Here is a 15,454-nt window from a genome sequence, read left to right as displayed (position 1 = left end):
ACGGAGCTGTGATCGCAACACGACGCCGCTCTTAAAACGGTCTACAGAATACGGCGCGAAAGCCCAATACATGAACTTAAACTTCACGCAGAATGTACGCGGTGCGTAACCGCCGACTTGCGTAGTTAAGAGCGAAAGTTCATGAACCACTGCATCAGCAAAATGTTTCTAGCCAGATCCTGTAACGTGACATTACCTTCACAGCGCAAACTTTTGCAGTGCCTCTCGTACAGGCGCCGACTAAAGTGTACTCCACGTAGCGGCACACTACATGGCGACGCCATCTACAGGCGGCATCTGGGATCGACATGCCTGCAGATAATGAAGGGCACCCATTGGCTCTCTCGATTCCAGCTGCTTCCCCTGCCTGTAGATGGCGTTGCGATGCACTTTGCCGTAAAGTCCCTTGATAATTTGAAAGTAACGACACTCTTTGAACTCTGCCGCCGCCGCGCGACCTCCTCGCCCCTTGTGCGTTCCCCCCGCGGTAACCAGTTTTGCCCCCGTTTTTTCTGCACGCCGATTGGTCTCCCTGCCGTTGCCCTTGGAAACGCGCGTATCTTGGGTTTTGCTTGTGTTTTTCTTTTTCGTTCACGCCATTTTCCTCCTGAGCACGGCTGGCTCGGCGCTTTAGCTCGGCGTAGGGAACGTTGTACGCCGTGTTTCCTGCTCTCTGTGCTAGCGCTATGCCGGGCTGTTGCGCATATAACTGCAGCAAGAAGCCTCAAGATGGCTATGCCATTTTTACGATACAAGGAAAGCGTGACCGCTTGCGCAGGAAGCAGTGGCTGCGTGACATTGGCCAAAAGAACTTTATTCCGACAAAGAACAGCGCTGTTTGTGAGCTGAGGCGTCTTTCTTAGGGCTCGTAGCACAGCATCCCGTAAAAATTTTTTTTTCGTTCTTCCGGCCTGCTCACCAGCGCTTTTGTTGCGGTTGTCCTCAGTATGCTTAATATTCCCCTCGCACGTCGCTAACTGTTGTTATTCAGTCGGAAGTGCAGCATTATAGATTCTGCTTTGCGCCCTGAAAAAATTAGTGGCAAATATAGCCGTATATTGCAGGTGATAAGCGTTAGCTTTTAGATCTCTATATTTCAAGGTCCCGTTGTAAACTGGAAGTATCACGTGACCCAAGGGAGGCTAGAGGTGACCCAAATCATGTCCACCCCTGTATAAGAGAATGATTACCCAATTAATGAATCATTAGTGATTGACATAAGGTGGATTAGGGAGGATTAATGTGATTAGTGTATTAAAGAAGATTAAGGTGGATTGGAGTGCGTTAAGAAGGATTAAGATGCATGAATAAAGATTAAGGTGGGTGGAGGATTAAGGCGGATAATGGTGGATTACGGTGAAGGGTTGATGAAAGGGCATTAGGACCGATTAGGGTGAAATAGGGTGCATGAACTAGGATTAGGGAGGATTATGGTGGATAAAGTAAGATTAAGGTCCATTAATGTGGATTAAGGTGCATTAGGGTTGATAAAGGGGATTAGGGCCGATTAGGTTGGATTAGTGTAGATTAAGGTGGATTAGGGACCATGGAGCTGGATTAGGCTTGATAGAGGTGGATTAGGATGTATTAAGGTAGATTGGGACTATTAGGCAGGATAACATTGGATGAAGGTGTATAAGGATTAAGGTGGATGGAGGATTAAGGCGGATTATGATGGATGCGGATTGATAAAGGAGAATTAAGACCGTATATGGTAGGCTAAGGTGCATTAGGGGCGATGTACGTTGATTAGGTTGTATTAGGGTGGATTGGGAGTACTAAGCTGGATTAAGGTGGATTAGGGTGGACTACGGTGAATTAGGGTTCAATGAGTATTAAGACCGATTAGACTACCACAATCCTCCTTATGCACATCAATCCACTGAATCCACATTTATCGACCTTAATCCTTCTAAATTCACTTTAATCCACCATAATCCACGAGTCCTCCTTAATACACCCTAATCCACCTTCATCGACATTAATCTATTCTAACCCTCTTTAATGCACTTTAATCCTCCTTAATCAACCCTACTACTTCCTCATTCACTTTAATCCACTATAATCGTCCTTAATTCACCTTAATCCATTCATTTACCTTAGTCCACCCTAATCCTCCTTAATCCACCCTTATCCTCCATTCACTTTAGCCCACCATAATCCTTAATGCACCTTAATACTTTTTAATCCACCCTCATCCTCCTCCATGCACTTTAGTCCACCCTAATCCACTATACTTCAGAAGAACTTCACTTTGGCCTAGTTGGTATTTACTGCATATCATATTGAAGCACATATCTCTTACAGATGGCCCCTCTTTGTGTTCCATCGTCCGTGGTGTCCCCACCCGCAGAATCCCTCATCAGTTACATCGTCACCGCCCGTGCTGTTTATGTGTTCTCTCCCTCTGTCCCAGTCTTTTTTTGCGGTCAATATGATATGCACTAATCCACTATAATCGTCCTTAACGCACCTCAACGCACCTTCATCCACCCTAATCCACCTTCATCGACCTTAATCCAACCTTATCCTCCTTTATGCACCGTAATCCACTTCCATCAACTTTAATCCACCTTAACACTCCTTAATACACCCGAATTCATCTTAATCAGATCACTAATCATCATTACTTTGCTAATAATTAATCATCTCCTATGCGCGGCTGCACATGCTTTGTTTCGCTTCCCGCCTTTCTTCGGTCACGAGATATTTTCTGTAGCTCACAACGGGACCTTCAAACAGAGGTCTAAGGCTTTCGCTTAATAAACCACGCACAAAGGGATGTGTCACAAGCAATACTAGATCATACGCACGAAGTAAAGCATCTGATCATGTGGCAGAAAAATTGTCTGGAGCATAGAACTCGCCCCAAAGCTGCTCCCTTTACATCAGTATACCCCGTTCGTACGGCTATAATAAAAAAACAACCTCCTCATAAACGTTGGCTTCAGCATTATCGATGCTGTTATTAGCATTTCTCAAAATTTTGAACCCCAGTGGGGCGCGCAACTGGCCCAAAAGAACACTCCTCCATAGAATCCTGCGGCCCGTCCGCGGGAGCCCAGGAGGAATAGCGTGCCGTGCGCAGCCGGCGGGTGAGGAGAATCGAGGAGGAAAGCGCCGTGAGGAGGAGTGTCGCTACTGTCAAACTATCAAGGCGCTTTACTTTGCCGTTGCTCCGGCTCCCGCTGCGCGGAGCATACCACTTATGTCGGCGTCTGTAACTTATTCCCTCGACTACACATCTCGTATAGACTACACACGAGGAAAGAAGTCTTCACCGGCCAGCGTGTTCGATTCCATCGCTATAAGCCGTGGCGATTGCAATTTAGTCGTTGACTCCATCGCCAGTGGCCCGTCCCTTGGTGACGCGCCTTCAAGCCTACGTCCACATTTTAAACTGTCGCAACAAGATTTCTCAACAGGAGCGCTAGCCCGCCATCAATTGTTGGACACGAAAGGCCTGTTAGATTAGCCTGCACCACTTCACGAGAAGTTCACAAGAAGTTTAGGAATTGTGTAATCGCCGACGTTGCAGACGCGATGCATTTTTTTTCCCGACTCATGGGCAGGTGTGCGCAAGTTTAGGAAGTCTCCAACTACTTGCATCATGGCGCATCTTCCTTTTCAGTCTCGAACTCTCCTTAGTGGTGCTCTCGGCCAATGAGCGTTGCATATTAATCTCGGACTGCGACTCAGCTTTGACAATCGAAGAGGGCCATTGCGCAGCAGCCCGTGAACTAGTCCAGGAGGTGCAGGCGATGAAGCTGCAAGGGGGGAGAACACTGCAAAGCATGGAGAACTAGGACTGCGACGCCAACGCTTAAATAAGGAAGGTGCAAGCAGGGCAGCCAGCATGGGAACGATAGGTAGTACACGGCTCTGCCAAAACTTCCATATGGCTATAGCTAGCCAGCTTCCAGACTTTGCGAACCATGGGGCTTTGTCTCAAAAGAACATCTTTTCGCATTTCCTTCCAACGCACGAGCCCTGCACTTGCACGTCACGAACGGCACGCGCATTCACCGCGTGACGTACCATTCTCGACATGAAAGCAGCGAGCGCAACATTTCAAGAAACGCAACGCGGACTATTTAGTTGTGGGACAACTGTCCCCACGGTAGGCTACACCTCTAGGAGATAAGCCCGATGTTGAAATCATTGTGCCACGGACAAGCCGAACCGGTGCAATTAGTGGCGGTTCGGCTTGTCCGTGTTACACGGGTTCAACGCATTGAATTCTCGAGGCAAGCTGCAACGTATCGCTGAAACGGCATATTTTGCCTTCACATGCATTACTTTTGAAAGAGGCTCTGGGGCCCGTTAAATCTCGGCCAGCATGGAAAACCGCGCCCATGTATACTAGAAAACCAACCCCAGCATGGGAAATAGAAGTGCCACTTTACCACGTTGAATTTACACACGCCCATTCGTCATCTATACGCACTAGACTATACATGCAGACACCCATACTACTCACCATTGCAGCTACGCATTGCGCTCCAAGGAAGGCGAAATCTCGAGGACAAAGGTAACAGCACCCAAGAAAATATCGAAGAGCGAATAAGTGGCCCCAATCCCATTCAGCTCAACCCACGTTCAAAAAACACGACCAGAGTATCAAATCAACTCGTTTATTCGGTATATCAAAACATCACTCATCCAGAGCCCATCCCATAAGCACAGTACCTCAAGGAAACTTCCACCCTTTAAATAAAAGCTTTCTGCTCGACAACTTACTGCCACGTGCTCGAAACGCAAAGCAAAACCGCTCCTGTCGAGTCACTTCTGGCTCCGATTAGTCTCGTGTGCCTAAATCCTTTCACAAAATAAACATGGATGCATAAGGTGCGCCCTCAATGCCAGACTGGTCACACGGAAACACACAAACGGACCTTCCAACAGGGCGCAATTTTAAAGCAAAATAAGCTTCTTTCAAAGAAAAAACTCCGTGCGCGTGTGGCGCTAGTAGCTAGGCGTGGCCACGCCACTGCCACGAGTAACAAAGCATACGTCCAGCCGCAAAAAAAAAAACACAAGAAAGAAAAGGCTAAGAAATAACCTGTATACACAGGGAAGGTCCTTTTTCAATTACCTGGGGAAGAAAAAATAAATGGCAAATAACTATCTTCGCAATCAAGTCACTTAAAATTTAGAGGGAAGGTCTTTTTTTATCAGCCGCGGTAATCAATTGCCCTTTCGTACTTTCGGGGATAAAAAAAAATCGCCCATTCCCACCTGCACTTTACTGCTACACTACCACGGTAGACATGAATTCTATAAATGTGACATGGGTCGAAACGATGGCATCGGGTACCTTGGCGCTCTACTGTTACTCAAAAACACCCCTCCCACCCGCCAAGCTCCCAATTCTCCCATTCACACTTCACCAAAGGCACTGGCATGTGAAATACCATCCTCAAAATGACATGCCCGACATTACACAACGAAGACATGGAAACAAAGCTACAGCTGGCATCCTCTATGTGAACGTACAAAACGCTGCCCACAACAGAGCTATTTTACCCGTCTCAACCCCTTACGTACCCGCGCTAAAGGCTGGCTAGAAGGCTCACACGTGAAGGAAACACTGTCGTGGCCCTGCCTACCACACGGCTCACGGCAAACTTTACTCCGCCCGACCTCGCACTTAAAAGGGCGCCTCACCAGGCCACAACGAATTTTCGTTATACGCCGGAAACTATCACGTTTCTTCTAGAGCTAAGCCGCAATAATTTTACGAAGTACATAATTAATAACAGATATTGAAATATTTGAAGTGGCGCGAACCCACAATTTCACGAGGCGCGCGTGTCACCGCAGATATACTCTCCCCCCTTGCCCCGCCTCCGCAAACGAAATTCCTTCCCTGCTTTCTGCCACACCGGAGGATCCCATGACGTCACGGATGTGTGAGCATTAAGTGAGAGCATCATGAAAGAGGATGATCGCGGCGGTGGAACACGAAAGTTTCGTTCTGGGCGCGCGAATGCACGACTTCTGGGAAAAGAGCAGGCAGACGAACTGGTAGTACATCTCCGAATGCATGCGCATGTTTGTCTCGACCTTAATTCGTCTACGAAGCTGAATCACGCAAACCTCCGCCCTTTTTCGGCGCAGCTATTCGCGAGGAATTCTCGAAGCCACGTTACGCTACGAGTGACGTCACAGCACTGCCATGTGCGTGGGCGCACTTCCGATATTGACGCGGACTCTATGGCTGGGATCGCAGCGCCCGCGAGGAAACACGTTTGGTTTGAAAGTCGCCCTTTCCGCGGCGCGTAGCATGCAACAGACTATTGTAGCTCGGCGAGCCATCGCGTAGATTCCACTGCGCATGTGGTGCCGCACCTGCGCACTGGCTTCTACGCTGAGCCGAGTACAGAGCTATATCACAGCGTGTTTACGGGCCAGCGGAGACGGCAGCTGAGCGCCGTACGAAAGGAAGTTTTCGCTCAGCGATCACTCGCTCGGGCGAGAGCTTTGTTGCGCCACCTGACAAAAAAAAAAAAAAAGTTGGAGTTAATATTGCGAAGCGGCAGCTCGCGGCCAAGCTCTTGCTTGCATCTCGAATCGTCGCCGATCGGCCTCGTTGCTGAAACACATCCGAGGGTTTTTCGCCTGCAGGCGAGCCAGCGCCGCAGACGAGATGCTGCTGTTCGTGCGCATGGTCGCCAATCGCTTCGCGAAACGCTGGTCCACCGAGCGCGCACCGCTGGAGTGGAGGACATCGACAAGCGAGCTACGCTCCGTAGAAACGCTGGCCGCTCAAGCGCAATGGCGTCTAGGCTGACCCGCTGAGCTTTCTCTCTTAGCAGACACGATCATTAGCGAGCATTGCATGCACTGCGCTGGCTAATAACTTGAAAATGGCCGGACCTGGCAAGGTGCCCTTTAAGGAATGTGCAAAACCTATCCCATCTCGCATTCCTAGCAATTAGAAATCCGCAACTTCACGACTGGGCTCATTTGCAAGCTTGGACTAGCATTAAGAAGAGTCCGAGAAGTCCTAGCATTTCACATAAGCTGAGCTGGTCCAACAGCTTGTAGTCTGTGGCTACATAAAGCCTAGCATCTCAAACCAAATGACATTTACTAACAGAAGGCGACAAAGTAAAATAGCTCGCATCCCAGTTCTGAAGAAATAAAAAAGCGAAACCGCCAATTCCCACTTAAACGTTCCTTTCCTCAGAGCACGTCAACCCCTACATAAAAAAAAAACCTACTAGCAATAATGTATCCTCAAGCTATATAGGTAACGAATAAAAGCAAGCATGCAGCTGTTTGCACTGCGCGGCCATCGTTTAGACTTCAGTTTTTCCTACGAAAAATTTTAGGGGGGGTACTCTCACTAGTGTCTATGGGGAACTGCAAGCATGGCGGTTCAGCCAGCACGGGAATGGTCGTTACACGGATTCCCCTAACCTTTGTTCTTGCTTCACACGGCACGACTGCAAATTTAACATTGTTAAACAAATACTGTTATAATCAATTCTGAATGAGTATACATGTGCATCGGCTTATTCAATTTTTCGTCAAAAATTTAATTCGGGGGTTTCATACGTGCCAAAACCACGATTTGATTATGAGGAACGGCGTAATAGCAGACTCCGGAGATTTCGACCACCTGGGGATCTTTAACGTGCCCCCAACGCACAGGACCCGGGCGTTCTTACATTTCGCCCACACCTAAATGCGGCCAGGATCCGATTGCGCGACCTCGTGCCCAGCAGCGCAACAACACATCCGCTAAGCCACCACGTCAGGAATAGGATTGCTACATAAACTACAGCTTAGCCTAATCCACGTACTGCCATTCCCATGTCAGCTGAATCATCACTGCTAGAGTTGCCTCCTGTAATTTTAGTAGTGAACTCTACAGACAATCATAAACTTGAAAAATTAGCTCAATTCACTGATGGGTTCTAATAGAAATTTACGCAAAGCTGCAAAACCTAGCTTCCGACTCATGTTACACTGGTCCACATAAATAGTGGGGAGGTCTTGGCCCGTGCAAGCATCATCACAAAAGCTGCAGGCTTGCAACAAATTTTCAAGCACGTACAAGTTGAAATTGAATCCACTGGCTTACAAGAAATAACTTACGAAACAACGTAAGTATGTCTCACAGTCGGGAGGTGAACTCGAAGAAACATCCGCAGCATAGTAACCCATCACCCACTTCATGGCTTTCAAGGTGATCCCACCGTTGGCCATCTTCAGCCGTGTATTGCAGTGTTCAATATTTCTTCGTGTCTTCGAAAAATTCTGGCGTCATCTTGAACACGCCACGTTGCACTACTATAGATTCCCCCCAGAGTTCCTTCATGATGAGCATCAGCATGGCAGTTAAGCAACACAGCTGCAATGAATGCATCACATGCTGGCACAAATTGTGACCGAATGATTATACCCCAAAAGCAGAATGAGAGGCAACCACTCCCAGCCAATGATGCAGTGAGCTATACTAAATCCAAACCACAATTAAAAATTCTCCACACTAAATTTACAAATAGAAACAATAAAATACTTGATATTCACAGGTAACCCATTTAGCTGAGAAAATATGGTCCCGAAACAAGGCGACGTGATTAACACGAAATATCAGTATTAAGAAAATTTGGAAACTGCAACGTCAACATAAATTCAAGTGTCCACGTTACACCTGAGCAGACAATGAACAAATCAGGAAGCATACTACAGCACTAACTTTTCAAGCACAAAACTGTACAGGCTGTAAAACCATTGCAGTGAGAGCCACTTTTCTTCAATCTCAAAGCAACACACAAAAATGTAGCAGCTTCAAGTCTAGCAAACATGGTTTTGTTCCGACAGCCATTTCAAAAATTTCCTACTTGCATCTAATTGTGTCCATGTCTGGGTTGACCACAACTCTGCTCCACAATTTGATGTGCTTGAAAAAGTTAGTCCAACAGAAAAGCAAGAGGTGCAGATGAAAAGTTCAAATACAGAAACCCTCACCAGTGCCAGGCAGGCAATAGCCTTCCACAGTGAATGCGTATTAGCTAGTTGGAAAACAGTAAAAGCAGAAATCCATGCTCAGCGCAGGAGTAGGGCTATCATTACACTATGCTACACGAAAATGTTCACAGAAACATTGACAAACAAAATGAAGCAAACTAAACCACAAGATAAATTTCAGCCTAACCCCAAAGATTAGCTCACAATCAGTAAACATGAAACAATGAGATCATGTAACAGGTGCACCTTACTCTGTTCTTGGCTGTTAAGCTCCTTGCCACCTATAAAGCACATTTAAAGACACGAGTCGGCAATAGCATAAAAGCACGAGATCGCTGTTTTCCCAAAAAACTTCTATAAATCCCAAAACCCAGTAAGACATTTAAAGGGCCCCTAAACCACCCAAAGGTCGAAATTTAGTTGTGTTGCAGCAGTGCACGAGTCTACAACGAACTTGTAGTCTGGAGAATTACTAGAAACAGCGTCGTAATAGCAGAGCTCAGTGCCTGATCGAAATGCAACTTTCGCTCGTTTCGCTCCTTGCTCCGCTACGCTCAGTTTGTCGGCTGATCTCCGCCTCACTGAGTGCTCCTCCAAATGACACGCGACATAAGTCATTGACAACCCGCTTTCTTGAACTGACCACTTCGGGTGACCGACACTCTGACCTCAGCAACCTGCTGCTGCTGCCGCGCCAGCCCATGCTTCTGCGAAGCATGCTGCAATGTACCCTCTGTAGCATGCCAGGCATACCACAGGGCATCCTCACTAAGCAGACAGTGAAACGTCATTTCATTTTTTCCATTCGGCAATTTTCTTTCCATTCGGCAATTCGAGAACAGTCTGGCAACACTGCCAGACTGTTCTCGCAGCTACTGCATTGTCTACGCCTACATTGGAGCGAGAGAGATTTAGCACTTGTGCTGTGGGCGGTAGTTACCGATTTGCAAGTGCACACAAGAGAGGAACAACAAAGCAAGGAGCTCGTGCACCTACTAGCAGACTAAACTGAAGCCGCAGGCTTTTGGTTCAACCAATAAACAGTGTCTGCTCCTGGCGACATCGCCCTCAGCACCCTGGTGACTTTACGAGCGCTGGCGACACCGTATAGGCCTGAGGAGCACGGGATTTTGTTTGGCATCGTTCATCCTAACGGTATTCTGAACTTAATGCGCAGCATGTTTACTTGAAATGTTTAGAAACATCGGAGGTAGTTTAGGGGCCCTTCTGGAAGAAAGCACCAACCCTACACTAATAGCTGTTAATATCACAGCTGCTGTTCTGGAAACGTAAACATGCTAACGCAAATATGAAGATAACGAAGGCACTGGAACCACGTTAAAAACATTTCAACGACAGGCAGCTAGTTAAGCATGTCTGCTGAGCAACTGGAGCTGACCAACAAGGAACATCTTAATCCGAGATTCAACCCTTGCAGCAAGAATCAAACCAAAAACCAGATCAAGCAAATGAATCATTTCAGGTGACAAAAAATCTGGCAGTTATCATACAAACGCAACACAAACGGATATTTTAGTCCCTGCCCAGGAAAACTTTGCAAAAACCAGACAAATCGGCCATTGGCAATATAATTGTTGCTCAAAATGTAAAGGCCAAGCACTCAAAAGCTTGAATAGATCCTTCGTAGCGAATAACGTAACTCTAGAAAAAACTCCATTAGATAACATCACACACATTCCAATCAGGTGGTAAGAACGTATGAATTAGCCAATTCCTCTGCACACAAATAAAAATGACATACCTGGTGTGAAAACGCTGTAAAGGCACCGAAGTTCTAGAATTGGTGAATGCCATTCTTTTGTGTCGACGATTGCAAAAAAATTCCCATTACCCAACTCCCAAGATCTTGCCTCCTAAGGATGGCTCCTAAAAATGGCAAACATGACCAGCACTTTGCGCAATTTGGTTCACTCTCCTATTGATGAGAACTGTACAGCACTTCACTTTAACGAGGTGCATATTACAAGTGCATATCCTAGAATGGAGAAAAGCCAAAGCTCGCTAAATGCAGCCAACACTACTCTGGACCCTTAAATACCCACCCTGCGAGCCAAAAGCAACCAAATCTTGCACTACACAAGGCTTTCAGCTTTCGTCATACATTACATACGGCATAAGCTGTTAGCACGTACTATCTTTTCCCACAAGTTCTCCAATCAATGCAACTTATCGAAGCGTTTAGTTAGGGTAACAGAGCTGCAGTGCCGATACAATCCTGGCAGTGTTGGTGGCTTAAGAATTTTGAAAACCTGTACAACAGTGGCTAGTAATTTACTGTCCAACCTCTATTTAACCTTTCCATTTGTCATTGCACATATTTACATAAAGCAATACGTTAGCGATATTTCGCACATAAATTTACTAAAACAAATATGTTTGGCATTTTATCTATCTGTGCAAGAGCAACGCACTCAAAAGTGAGAAAAATGCATTCCTGCACCATATTGTAGCCAACCGTGCATTCCAATGAAGCTCTGAGGCACCCTAACAAGCAAATTTTCATCGAACGATGTCTCCTTAATTTGGCTGTTAGGTGTCTCACACCTGGGCATATTTTCATGAACATTAATGCGGGCACAGACAACTCATGAACGCAGATATGCTCACTTTGTTGCTACCTTCGCAGAGAAAAGTTGTGACAGCAACCGTCTTTCAAGCCTGGCATTAGCGATTGGTCTAATCAAGGTGCAGCACAAATGGTTATGAGGCGAGCAACGAAACAGGCTATGTGTATCGTATACTAAGCAAGGCATATAGGAAGAAGACAAAACAGTGCAAGCACGCAAACAGAAGTTTAGTGCTCTATTTTTGTCAAGTCCCAAGTACTCAGCTCCTTGCCAACTGGTTATCATTTCAATGGAGATAAGTCACTTGTATACTCTGAATGAATGCTTCGTTTGTCAGTCTTAATTTTGTGTTAGCATCAATATGCATTAATTACATCACAGTAGTCCTGTTAGGATGTTTTGATGAGCACAAGCATCATGGCTTGATCTGGCTTAAGTCATTGTCTTTGCAATTTCAATTGCAGCATTCATATTGTGAGACCTCAAGTTCATGCCATGGCAACAATGCACAGCTAAACCTGCAACTAACATGGCTACAACAGGCTGAGGGTCGTCACTTCGGTCAATTATTGCCACAAACTGCCATAAATTACCCCAAAACTTACAAAAAGGTGTTCACTGTGATCTGCAATTTTGAAATACGTAACCTGAAGAACACCTTTCTGAAATGGAGTAATTATTCAACTTGAGAGCAAGTGACAAATACTCCGTTTCACTTTGATAGCAGGCACCGCTATGAAGGCTAGCAAGACCTCTTGCGATCGGTAGATGCAAAGTACGAGACTTTAATGTCACAACATACTGCAATTATTAAATGAAAGGTATTGGATGTTAATCCATTGGTGTCACACTTTTGCAGCCAGCAGCCACTGCATCACCCACAGACGACCACAACACAGTGTCATCTATACTGGAAGCACAAATTTTGATGTAAACTAGTGCCCACAAGTTGTAGCTCTGATATATGAAGTAGACCTTCTGTACAAAATGTTGCCAATCAGGAAAGTCTGGCGAAGTGCGCAAGGCAAGGACACCACTCGCATAGCTTCCATAGCATTACCTACAACTTATGAAACGGAGTATAAATGACTCAAAACAGCGATCACCTTCACTGTGCACGCAATTATCGATCAAAATAAGAGAAACTGTTCAGCGTTGGTGCGCACAGTACTTGGTACAATGGAATTGTTTGTTTAAATATGATAACTGCGTAAACACCCTGCCTAGTTCAAGAAATCACTAGAAGTGCAAAGCATAAAGGTATTGACCAGAGTAACAACATGCACTTGAAGTACTGCAGCCTTTAAAATCCTTGCATTCACTGTGCTATCTCATACTCCAAAGTAGTTGGGTCCTAATTATTCCTTCAATGTTTCGCACACACATGCTAATTTGGGACTGCCATCCACAAAACAAATAGCCTTTGCAAGAACGTATATACCAATAACATCAGTTTTCGAAAGATGGTGGAAGCTGCAGACAAATTGTAAAAAAGGTCGCCTTTAAGAGAGAGGACGTCAACGTAGCAAAGCACGAAGAAAAAGGGGCAAAGAATTCCACTGAACCCACGCAAAAATTGCAACCGTCTCTTAAGCACAGTACGCTAACTAATGCGCTGCATTGTAATGGGCAAAAACAAATAAAGCACTGCACGTCATTCATAACAGGGCCAAGAATTCATGTCAGAGCTCTCAACGCAATTTCATGTTCATGAAGGTCATGAATAAAGTGCACTATTTAAGAATTTGCTGCATTGAATGATAAAAATATAAAGAGCACTTCAAAAAGGTAGTCAGTTGCATCAAAGAGCATCAATCACGTTAGCAGCAATGGTATGCAAGTGAAAAAAAAATATGGTCACAGACGGCAGAGCAGTGGCCCAGGAGGGGGACGTATCACCTGATTGTGCTATTTTGCGAGGGTTCCTTGCGAAGGAGAAGAGTGAATGGCACCCCCTAGAACATAAAGACGGGAAAACGTGAATGCAAGCCGCATCAGAATGAGAAGAGCAAAGTGCTTGCCATGAAGAATGCGCATCCAATGGAGTTCATTCACCAATATCTCCCCAACTGTTTTCAACGCAGCATTACCCTAGACGTTAGCAGGAAAGACGAACCCACACCCACATCTACTTGAAGATCGCCACTAACTACAGGATGCCTCATCACTCCCTATCTACTTCAACTAGAAGTGCCTCATATTTCATGTCTGGCAGAAATCAAGCTGCACAGCTCACACATCCTGCCTATTCAGTGCTCAAGGTACTACAGAGAGTCATTTCAGCAGTGAGGTGATTGCCTTATTTCCACTTCAGTGCCCATGCCCCAAAAACATCACACACATGCACACACACTGCTGCACAGAGAAAAAAGCACTTCTCACATACAAGTTTATTCCACAGAGTACAAAATGGGAACAGGAGCATACGGAAGGGGAGAAACAGAAAACCCCAATGGCCATTCTAGTTGCGTGGCAAAATTATATGAGATGGCGCAGAGAGTCTATGAACTGTACAATAAAAGTGTGTGAAGAGGTAATGAACAAAGAAAAAAGATGGCTTAGCTATTGTGTTGCCTGAAGCAGTGTTACTGAAGGTTTTGGAGAACTGTGTGAGCATTAAAAAAAAAATGACATGCCAGATGTGTTGAATTTAATGCGCACATGCAGTGTTACACAATCATACTTTGTCCGCACCTAGACACCGTCGAAGGAAGCCACAATCATTTGCCCTTCAAGAGCAACATGTCGGAATGTGTCTGCCGCTGTGTTGCCCGCTACGTGCCTGCCTGCTCTCTTACGCCCAAACCTTACGATTCCTTTTGGGTTTTTTTTTTTTCCACAATGGCGAGAACTAAAAACAAGCGAGGCCATTGGAGCTGTGCACTAAGGGTGTGGTGAAGAGCACAATAACGCAATCCAGCAGCAGAGGAGGGCTTCACAATGCCAATTTCTTGATAGCAATGATTTCTTTATGTTATTTTTCTCTCAGGGGCCTGCTCTGCATTGTGCCACACCGCCCCGGAGCGTGAACATTCCCAAAGCATCATCCCGACCATCAAGATCATCATCATCAAGAGGACCAAGGGCAAGTAGGCAAGAGGGTAGTAGTAGCACACTTCTAGGGCAGACAGCTCAAAATCTGCAAGAGATACAAGGGGGGAGAAAAAAAAGACAACACAACACACAAAGTAACCTGAGTGATTGGACCTTTACACGTCAATTATGGAGCAACAGAAAGTAGGGCAATGACTCACCTGAACTCACCTTGAGTACACCAGCCCTTCGTACTTCAGTCATTTACATAAACATACCCCCCCCCCCCTCCAACCTGTCCCCAAAAGTATAAACTGCTATCTAGCATGCAGAGCTCGCAACTTCAAGCCAAAGCCCAGAGTCTCTTAATGCTGGAATCACATAAATACATATCAATGCCCAGGCAGCTCAAAGTGATTGCATTTCACTTAAAGGGAAATGCTATGTTCTCAAAACTGCGTTCATCTGCTGGCGCTGTAGCGTACAAGAGAAAAAAATTGTATTAGAAAAAAAATTACTTTTCGGTCTTTGTTTAATTACAGTAGAGTTTCATTTGATGGAACCTCGAGAAACCGAGAAATATGTTCCATTTACTGCAGACGATGTGCAGGTGCAGCACTGTATGCCAATCTAACATAGCAAGGCATCAATAAATAAATGTAGCAGCCAATTCAAATTAGCAACTTCTGGATCGACTAGACTGTGCCAGTTTTGGTAAACGCAAAAACACTGCTGACTTCTAGAGTTAGTGGCTGAATTAGTACAAGGTTGTGCTTGTGGTGGTGGTCGTAATTATCAAACGGTCTGAAATTTTTTTTACGGATGGTAATTCTGGTTCTTCTGGACATCTA

At 45.6% G+C, this 15,454-nt stretch overlaps 1 protein-coding gene across 4 annotated transcripts in view; it reads right to left on the bottom strand.

Annotated features, from left to right (window-relative positions):
• Positions 1-13,942: 13,942 nt before the first annotated feature.
• The window catches only part of Psi (P-element somatic inhibitor), a 69,428-nt gene continuing 67,916 nt past the window's right edge, over positions 13,943-15,454 (bottom strand). For all 4 annotated transcript variants that reach the window (XM_075685240.1, XM_075685256.1, XM_075685264.1 and 1 more), the window contains one exon: positions 13,943-14,709. The gene's annotated coding sequence lies outside the window, so the exon portion shown is untranslated. The remainder of the gene's footprint in view (positions 14,710-15,454) is intronic.

This window comes from Dermacentor variabilis, chromosome 1, assembly GCF_050947875.1.
Source record: "Dermacentor variabilis isolate Ectoservices chromosome 1, ASM5094787v1, whole genome shotgun sequence".
Classification (NCBI taxonomy): Eukaryota; Metazoa; Arthropoda; class Arachnida; order Ixodida; family Ixodidae; genus Dermacentor; species Dermacentor variabilis.
This window is presented reverse-complemented; position numbering and strand designations above follow the sequence as displayed.